Here is a 10,285-nt window from a genome sequence, read left to right as displayed (position 1 = left end):
GTGTGGATACATGTATGGAAATATACAGCCAGTATACCAACACCAATATACATCAACCAACCGAAAATGGAACCCATTTGTACATGTGGAAGGCAGTCATTTTAGAAAAATATACAGATAGCAATCATATGAAAAATAGGCCTATTTTAAACCCTGACATTATCTTCATCCTGTGTAATGCTGATAACATAGGCAGCCTCTGTCCATTTAGAAAAAGTATATACATATATATTATATATAGCTCTGACGATTCTCTGTTACATGTGTACTACATTTAGCCTATTGATTATTTTTCCCTATTAAAATATATTGATTTCCTTCTGCCTTGATGTATAAATCTACAGACACTTTGAAGAGTGCACTTCATCCCTAAAAGACATAAAATATGTATTGCAGTGCGCTCAAGTTGTGCCAAAGGATGACGCGACGGAGGTTGGGTCTAGAAAGCGCACACAGTACGTGAGGTGCAAGTGAACTGATGGGTGACTTCATATAGCGACCAGAGAGAGAGAGAGAGAGAGAGAGAGAGAGAGAGAGAGAGAGAGAGAGAGAGAGAGAGAGAGAGAGAGAGAGAGAGACGCACGCGAGATAGATAGAGATTTTGTGGCAGGCTGTTGTAGAAAATGATCAATCCCTGAACGAGGCAGCCGGGTCACTTGATACCGCCTGTCTCTCAGCGGCTGACGGAGAGATGCTCGCTGCTGTCCACATGACTTTACTGGCTGTGCGTCGCGTGCAGCGCATAGGATAAATTAACCGGCAGTTTTTACCTCGCGGCATTTAGCTTGCACACACCTTCCAACGCGGGACGTTCCCAACTAAAAAATCCCATTGAAAATAACCGGATCTGCGCTATTCATGAATGAGTCTCCTCTTTTTTCAAGGTGAGTAGCCTCTCCTTTACTGTTAGACGCCGAGCAGCAGCCTGTAGTGTGCACGAGGTTAAAGTTGGGTACACTTTACGCGCCTATAGGACGCAGCCAAAGACGTCCGGTGCACTCTGCTGAATTGATGTTGTCTAAAAGATGTTGCATGAGCCAATTATTGGATGATTTCTCTGCTGGCCACTTGGAACAAACAAGAGATGTGGACTGATGCTCTGACCGAGCTGCTGTGAACGCCTCAGCACCCATCACAGGAGCAGCACTGTAGCACATCATTAAATTATAACAGGGAAATATCTCACTTTAGTTGAGAAAACAGCCTGCTTGTACAAAACTCTCTGCACTTGTGGATTATTCTGGGCAGCGCATCAGATTAGTGCATCAGGAGAATACCAGAGTGAAGTATTTAGCCTGGAGACTGTCAGTCCTCCACTGCTGCCCTGCCTCCCGCAGCCCTGGCAGCCGGGGCAGAGCCAAAGCCTCTGGGACGCTGATAATGCCGGGCAGGAGCTGAGATGGAGCCTCCAGCCTGGGAGAACTAAAGCACACAGGGCTGTAGCTGTGCCAACCTCAACAATGCTGATGACCAAGTGCGTCTTTGTTCGAGCCCCCCGTCTGTGTGAGTGTTTGGGTGCTACCAGAGGGGGTGAGGAGGGGTGGTTGTTGAATTCACGGTTCTTTGACTCTCACTCTTCATGCAAACCAGATGAAGCCCCTCTTCCCTCTGTATGCTCTTTCTGGTCCGGCTTATCTGGCCGGCCAGTTGGATAGCTTTTATTCTCCTGGCCCCTCCAGAGTGGGTAAAGCCTCTCATGGAGGGAGGGAGAGAAAGATTGGCTTCTACCTCAGCGTGTTCATGCCAGTCATGCACTCCGGCACTTTATCAGCTGCCTGCTAATTTTAGAATTTAAATGAATCTCCATATTAGTTCTGTCTCTCACTCCACGCTGCGTTTGACGGCAATAAATGAAACTGAGGTTTTGGTTGTGGGGATTGTCGTTCATGTAAAGGAGTTTAATTGGTTCCTTTGAGGGTTTACCAATAAACTCTTAGGCCCATTTATAAGGGTGAGTTTAATCAGAAGACAATACATGTATATGTTTGCCACTTACTTCTTGTGGTTATTGCCATGCAGATGCTTTTGGTTATACATGCTGCGGTTTTGAAATATGTCTCTTTTTTGCAATATGTGTGCCTGCCACACTACTACAATGGAACATGTTCCAAATTGGCTTGTCTCTTCTGTAATGTCATGCCAAGAAAACCCACAGATGTCAGTGTGACCAGTTTTCTACTTTTAAAGAAAATATTTTATAAAATAGAAACACTGTGGATCACCTGCACCCCGTTTCTGAAAAGACAAGTTACACATTACACTTATTGTGTTTTTCAGCAAATGAAGTAACAGAGGAGGATGTCAGTTTAATGGCTGGACACTAGGGTCAAGTGTTTGATTAATTCACCCTTTAAGGCCCTATACATCATTTCCCACCATGCTGAGTCAGACTAATGCATTACATAAAAAACAGGACACGTCCAAAAAAATGAAAAAGAAGATAGGTAATTGATTTATTTTTGCCTGTTGTTGTATTTGTTCCAGGTTTTTAAATGGTAGTTTAGAATTTAGAGTGATTGTGGTGGTGAAACTGAAATATTTGTGATTCTCTCAACCCCAAAACACATCAGACTGGTGTAGGTGAAGTAATTTAGAACATCTGTCTTTGTCAAATTCACCCACAAGCTAAGGAGTTATCTCCGGCTCCTACAAAGATTAATGTGCTTTAGTGTTTGTTTGAGAAGAAACAAAAGGAAGGAATCAGGAACACAACTCTAAAGCTGCAGGAAAACATCTCCTGATTTAAATGACCACAGTTCCAAACCATGACATTGATTTTAGATTAATTCGAACATCAGGAAGCGTGATGTGGGTCAGGGGCAAAGGCGAGGTGCAGTCACTGCAATAATACATCAGGAGAATTAGTGTATGTAACGCAATTACACGGTGTGTGAGTGCACAGCAGCTCTCTACTACTACTACTACCCATAGCTGGAGACCCCCCACCTCAAACCCTCACCCCCTCCCCTCACCACTACCCCTGTTGCCAACGGAGACACTGATTAAACACGACTGTTCAGATGCTACAGCCCGAGGAAGAAGAAGAAGAAAAATAAGGAGAGCCCCTAGTGTGTGTGTATTGTGTGTGTGTTAGTGTTTACATGCATGTGTGGGCTTGTACTGTATGTGTGTGTGTGTGCGTGTGTGTGTGTGTGTGTGTGTGTGTGTGTGTGTGTGTGTGTGTGTGTGTGTGTCCATTCATATGTGGATTTACTATTGCATAGGAGGGTATGGAATAAGCAGCAGGAGAGAAAGCATCAAAAAGAGAGGAGACACATAGTAGCGATATGAAACCTTCAGTGACGTGGAAAAGGAAAGGAGAAAATGAAATACTGCAGATCATAAAGCACGACCGCTATGCTGTTGTCCTCACTCTTTCCCCTCCTTCATCCCCCTTTCAATCTTCACGCTTCTTTCAGTATGTGATCCAGGCCTGGAGGGAGGTGGACCGACAGGTAGATAAAGGTGGAGAATGGAGATGAGAGGACAGGGGGGAAAAGATAAAGAAGCAGGAGTAAGACAGACCAATAAAAAGAGAGGTGGTAACAAACATTGGAGGAGCGAAGTGAAAGGGAGGAGAGGTACAAGTGGGAAGCGTGCGGCTCACCTGCCAGATGGCAGCTTTGGCAGCGCTCAGCATGCAGCGGTCTTGCAATATGGCGCACCGCCTCCAGATTGTCACACCGTTGTTAATACAAACAGTGCAATAACTTTGCTGATGTGTGTGTTTTGCATCCTTTTCTCTGGCACTGGTGTGAGCAGACAGCATATGGTTCTAAAAAAAACGGACAAAGTTGAAGGAAGTGCATGTTTGCTTTTTTTCTTGGGAAATAATTGACACATCAATTTTTAGAGTTTGTGATATGCTTTTTCTTAAAGGGGCAGTTCAGTGATTTCAGACATAAGGATCTGCTACCTCACCTCATCATGAGCGGCCCTCTCCGGAACATTTAAACAGGTGTATAATGTTTTCTGAGGCTCGGGGGACGTTTTTTAATGTCTGAGTAAATTGATGATATCATCAGGGTTATCTAAGGTTGGGCTTGAAGTGGAGGTAAAGGTGGAAGGGATTTTCTTTGGCTTAAAATAAAATGAAATGTAGCTTCCACTGTTGACTCTAAGGGACCAAAAGTCACTATCTAAACCTCTTATGCACAATCCTCTACGGTGGAAGCGCAATGCTAAACCACCAATATACCAGTGAGCTAGTCCTTCATGGATGGTGTTAGCCTTCAAAGACATAATTCATACATTTAATGCCGTGGAAATAAAAAATAACCTTGGAAAATTCAAATTAGCTATCAATTAAAGTGAGAGAATTTAATATAGAAATGGAAATGTGATCATTGGTCATGGTAAATGGGTTGTATGACGTGGGAAATGTATGGAAATGTGTTCAGTGGACTTAAAACATCCTGTATTTCAGCAGTCGCCTCCATCTTAAATCATTTTACATTTCTGAGAAATTGAAATCTTTGTAGTACTTCCTTCATGGCATGTCAGTAGGAGGTAACAATCCAAATAAACACTGTTAGTCTTTTGAACAATTTTCACATTGATCTGTCCCTGCATAGAGAAACTCCAAGTTGGAAGAACATGACGTAACCTCGGGGTATTCCCTCATTAAAACAGTTTCAGTTCCTAAAATACCATCTGTATAATACAGATGCTTGTTGAGTGTAACTGTTTTAAAGAATGAAGAGTTAGAGAACGTTCAAGGTTATACAGTATAACAAAATCTTTCAAACCAGCTGAATTGAACTCCAGAAAGAGGACAGTTCTAATTGCTTCTCCCTTGTGTCTTTTGCCGACAGACACAGTCTTTGGGGGAATGATAAAGTCGTCTGAATGAGTTGCTTTGGCTGGTCCTAAAAGAACGTTTGTAACCACATTCCTACAACGTGTCCCACAAGCCCCGAGCACCTGGACTATATCCGAGACGGGCAGTGTTCGGCTCTGGGCCACAAACCAAGTGGGACTGGACTTACTTAATAGACTTGGAGAATTCAATAATAATTTGTAGAACAAATCCTACCAAGGAGGAAAGGTTACCGCGAGGGGAAATATTCTCGGCTGGGTAAATTCTTTTCTAAGAACTCCCATTTGGCTTCCAGTCAATGTCTCTTCCAGTAAAAATTCACATGTGTTTGCGGACCTCTCGCTCTACTTTTATGAAGGCGATGTTTATTTCTGAGCATTTAGGATACAGTATGTCTATGAATTTGACTTTTGGACTCTGGATAGAACTTCAGAGTCAGAATTAGGGCCAAGCCGGGCCACCGTGGCGACACACTGGGATAATCTGGGCAGATGCTTGTGTTTGTGCAGCTTTTGGTTGAATGGCCACCAAAGGCATTATTTGCACTGCGGATTAAATGTTAAAGCGGTTTTGCAGCAGCAGATACTTAGAGGGAAAGTTGTTGAATAGTAGAACATGCACCATCGCTCCTCCTCTCCACTGTTTCTCTATCCCTTTGCTCGCTGTCTACTGCTGTCTCCTGCTGTCTCCTGCTGTCTCCTCATGCTCACAGTGATTTGTCAGCAGTGGAGGTAGCAGCTGTTTCTTTTGCATTGTAATTTATTTGATCTTAATTACTCCAGCCAGCTACCTCCAACCTTGGCATCCTCCACCCTACAAAGCCATATGGGCTCGGACGGAGGAAGCAGAGGAAACATACAGGCTTCTTTGGAATAAGTTATTTGATTTCTGTGTGCAGTGGTGTGGGAATTATGGACATATGTGCTTCACAGCTTCACATGGTTGCCCTGCGTCAATGCGTTTGATTATTTTTCTCATTCATACACTTGCTGGGGTCTAGTCTCAGTGCCAAGTGTAATGTATATTCACTGTCAGGTCTCTACGACTCATGCATGCAAAAGCAATATAACCCTGCACATATGTAACTGAATCCACCTGTGCAGACATATAGATTTTATATATATACAGTGTATACAATATAGATTGTACTGATGTCAAGACAAAAAACACAGAAGACAATAAAATGACAGCCATGCTAAAGGCTGTAATTGAGCCAAATGAAAATGGCTCAGACAGAGTGCTCTTAAAGGAAAAAACACAACTGGAGAGCTGTTTTGTACTTGTCTCAGAGCTAGAGAGTAAATCTCACATTTCAACACCCTCATTCTTTATTCCCCTCAGCTGCACCGTCCACAGATCACTCAGAGCCCCAGTCGGACTCCTCTGTTTACCCCTTGTTCTCCTTTTCTTGCACTTAAGCGACACTAAGGGTGAGGGGTGCCGGGTTAGCCGCTGCAGCAAGGCGCACATGCTGTGTGGGTCCAAAGAAAAAACGCTGCTCGATCTGTCTTCTTCTGCGCTCGCTGAATTATAGAAGACCCTCTATTGCACTCGAGCTGCATGGGTTTTCATCACAGTGCTGGAGGTCACTTTGACTTTCCCCTCTTTGCTCATCATATATGCAACACGAGGGCTTCGACAGTAGAGAGCCTGCTTGAGGTCACCATTAACCAAGGAAGACCGACAATGAGATTTATGGAAGAGGAGACAGAGCTGAGAAGAGGAAAGGGAGGAGAAAGGCATGCATGGGTAAATCTGGCGGTGGTAGCAGAACCCCTTCATCTGGGCCCTGCTCTTAACAGCAATTTCAGATATGGTACTGTATCTGCATGTAGAATGCATATGCCCTAAGATAATGGCATGCATTGCAGAGCAGGCTGCTGACTGTGTTGTGGGGATGTGTTGGAATTGGTCCCCTTTGTCACATTTGCCTCGGCCCAGGTCCCTCGCAGCATCCTGCAGTTATTAAGAGCAGAGCGTGTTCGGTGACATACTGCTGCTTTACCGTTCCCCGCAGACATCCTCCGCTACAATACCATCAAGATTAGTGGCCGGCTGGAGAGTACTAAAGCGTGAAATATCTGCACTGACCAATAAACTAAACAACAAGTAAGGAAAGAAAAGGCAATTACGGTTTGTTTTTGTTAATATAAAAATCATGCCGGGACACAGAAGTACCAACAAAACTAAATGAATTTATTGCAATTCTTTCCATTACAAAGCGTATCATTCATCTAAATATTTATTTTTCGCCTGACCGAGTAAAAAGTCTGGGGGGTTCACTTCTGGTTGAATATACATTGCAGAACATAATGGGGACAATTAACCACAGGCCAACTGTCACAGTGCAGCATCAAAGTGGTGATATCCTGTGGGTATCTGCAGTGTGAGCATCCACGCTACAACGCATTATGCCCTCTAAGGCCCGAGTCTGCGTCTCTGTGAGGGGGCCTTATGAGGGAGGCACCAACCGCCCTGGGGTGCCCCTCCACAACGCAGCCACAGATAAAACACGGTGGACTGATCACAAAACATTCCTGTTTCTAATAAACCCCACCGGTCCCATGTGATTCACTTTGACATTCATTTACAAGTCACGCTTAATAAAGACGGCATCTTCATGTCCTAATTCCCCGACTCATCACTGTAGGTACCAGCGACAGCCCCTGGCCCTGGCTCCCCCCCCTCCTGTCTCCGCCACGTTTGACCTACTTCTATCTGCACAACATTGTAAACAGATCTACTAATTGCCTTCATTTATTCATTTGGAAGTCAAGTTATGTTGCGGATGGCGCCCTCCCAGCTCATTCATGTGTAATGTGTACAACGCAGGCCCTCCCCCCCAATGACTCGTCCATGTGTATTCGCAGGAAACCCCTTACAAAAGTATCCCATGAGGCCATGTACGATTATAAACTGTAAGTGCAAATATTGTACAGTACACTGCCTAGAAGAGCTGCAGCAAAAGATTAATCCCCAAATCTGAACTCATCTCCTGGAAGGAACTCTTCTTAGCAAAAACCACTGACCCAAAAATCCACGCACGTTATGACTATTGTAGTTAAGATACTTTTCCACTCCTGTGGTCTTACACTGTTATTGCTTTTGTGCAGCCAGATAAATCCAGGCCACAAAAAACAACAGCGACAAAACAATATTTGTTATTGCCTCTGAGGCTCACGACAATGACTCCCGATGACTAAGTGCAAGCATCGAGATGTTTTCTCCTGACCTTTAAAAAGATCATGGCACGTCTGTTACAGTGTTACCGAACACATCTGATAACAAAATGCAAACAACTAACTCTTTAACAGTGTGCTGTTTCTGCTAAATTAGTCTACAAATTGTGTTTATTTAAGGAATAGAGATAGTTATGCCTTTATCATTATCCACTGTGTTTCCTCATCATATCAAAAAAGTTACATTTTTGCATTAAAACGTTTAAAGGTCGCCAAAAAACTTTAGTTATGAGTTAAATTGCCTTAAAATAAATGTAAGTTATGAGTTTTTTTAAATACACTTAGTGATATTCACTCAAAACATTTAAAAGTTGAATTTGAATAAATGACTGACAGGGAATATGTCAACAAATTACACATAATTGTATTAGGTTAGGTAAAGTATAAGTAACAAATATTCGGTTAAACTTAAACTTAATATTATTGCTTTCAACTAACCTACAGTAATACAATTATGTGTAATTTGTTGACAGAATAGATTTAGTTAACTCCAACATTTCATTTGTTGAGTGTTATTCACAATAGCTCATTAGAATTTGAAAATCTACCCCAATTATTATTTTACATGCCATGATTTAAGCCCTTAATGCTATCGAACATGAACAAGGACTGAGAATGATGCACATTGACAGGCTAACAAAGAAAGACCCCCTCTTCACATTTTAGTCACATCTCTAATGGCAGATGGGTCAACAAACAAGAAAAAACGAACCCTTCTCTGTCTCATGAATCATGACAAACTGGGCGCTAGCTGAGGTATGACAGCATTTCACACCAATAAAAGCTGAACTTGAAGGATAGCTTTGGTTCCACTGATCTCGATCCTGGTCAAAGGGTCATGTTTGAGGAGCAAAAGAGGCCGGCTTCTCCCTCATCTATGCTACGATTGGTGCCCGCTGAGAGCTGGCGTCCCCCAGAGGCCTCAGCAAACCCTGTTCCTGTATGTGAGTGTGAATGAGTCACGTCTGGGCTGGAGCGAGTCTGAGTGGCGAGGCAGAGAATTCAGCAGGGAGGACTGCGCAGGGCAAAGAGTTGTCTCTATAATCCAGGGTAAACACTGAGCAGCATGACTGCACGGCTTAGACGTGACCAAAGCCGGGAGAACAGAAATGGATGAAACCATGAGGCTGCTGCCTGCCTGACCCGCTTCGTTTGCCACCAGCACTTCCTGCTTTCTCTTCTTGTTTTTTCTCCCTGTTTCCTAATTCCTCTCGGGATTTGACAGAAGTCTCTCAATACTGAATTAACCTCTGGATGGCCCTGCTGGTGACTTGTTTAAGGTCATGCAAGACTCAAACCTGGCTTTGCAAATATCATATGGTCTGCTGTTTGCGGTCGGATATCGAGAGCACTGTCTTGACTTCTAGGAGGCTTGAGGTTCTGATAAGATTACAATGCAAATTATACCAAAGGTCTTTGCTAGGAAGTGTGATTTGTGATTTGAAGAATAGAAGTTCAAAGTAATGGGATTCTGCGGGACACCCCACGGAGTAAATATAACATATATAGATTGGTAAACACACAATGATTGTTCTGCTCCTTTTTATGAGTTAAGGGATATGCACAAAAAATGTAACAGGTTTTAAAAAAGAAAAAACAGAAGCCTACATCAAAAAGAAGAAGAATGTTTTAGAAAAACAAAGGAATAAAGGTTTCCGGTGTCCATTGGTTTAGGCAATTTTGTTTACTGAAAACAAACACATGAATGCTTCAAAGAGTTTATATTTCAGTTTACCCAGAAGCTGTCAAAAATAAAAGGACTGTCACTGCTTCCTCTGAAAATGCTCAAAAATGCCTGAATACTCTTTTCATTGGGTTTGAACATAAAAATAGACAAATGATGGAAGTCCTGGGTACATCAACACAGAAACTTCAGGGACTCATCAGATTGGAAAGCAGATGATTTGAATGATTTTCAGATGTAAGCTGGACATCATTTTTCCTAAAATAAGGAAGATGTCAATGTGTCCTGCTAAATCTCATCTTTCTGAGCATTAATAAAAGCAAACAGTTTTTCTCTGCAGCTGGAAAAAAAGACTTAACAGAAAAAGAGGAAGTTTCAATCATGTCACTTTTAAAAGCAGAGGAACAGATAAACAGAGCATGACTAAGAGGTAAGAGTCATGTCATGTATCACAATTAAAGAAAAAATAAATATTAAAACTCAAATTCAGTGTGTATGAGATTAGGGCTAGGGTATGGAGAGGATTAAATATTGCAATCTTTT

General features: G+C 42.7%; 1 protein-coding gene across 2 annotated transcripts in view; it reads left to right on the top strand.

Annotated features, from left to right (window-relative positions):
- The first annotated feature begins 604 nt into the window (after positions 1–604).
- The window catches only part of plxna2 (plexin A2), a 93,015-nt gene continuing 83,334 nt past the window's right edge, over positions 605–10,285 (top strand). Inside the window, exon 1 of one of the 2 annotated variants that reach the window (XM_034200993.1) lies at positions 605–884. The gene's annotated coding sequence lies outside the window, so the exon portion shown is untranslated. Of the gene's footprint in view, positions 885–1,421; positions 1,504–10,285 lie in introns of those variants that run through there. The other variant, XM_034200994.1, reaches the window with a different exon arrangement.

This window comes from Gymnodraco acuticeps, unplaced genomic scaffold (assembly GCF_902827175.1).
Source record: "Gymnodraco acuticeps unplaced genomic scaffold, fGymAcu1.1, whole genome shotgun sequence".
NCBI classification, from domain to species: domain Eukaryota; kingdom Metazoa; phylum Chordata; class Actinopteri; order Perciformes; family Bathydraconidae; genus Gymnodraco; species Gymnodraco acuticeps.
The sequence above is the reverse complement of the archived record's forward strand: the minus strand, read 5'-3'. Positions and strand labels throughout refer to the sequence as shown.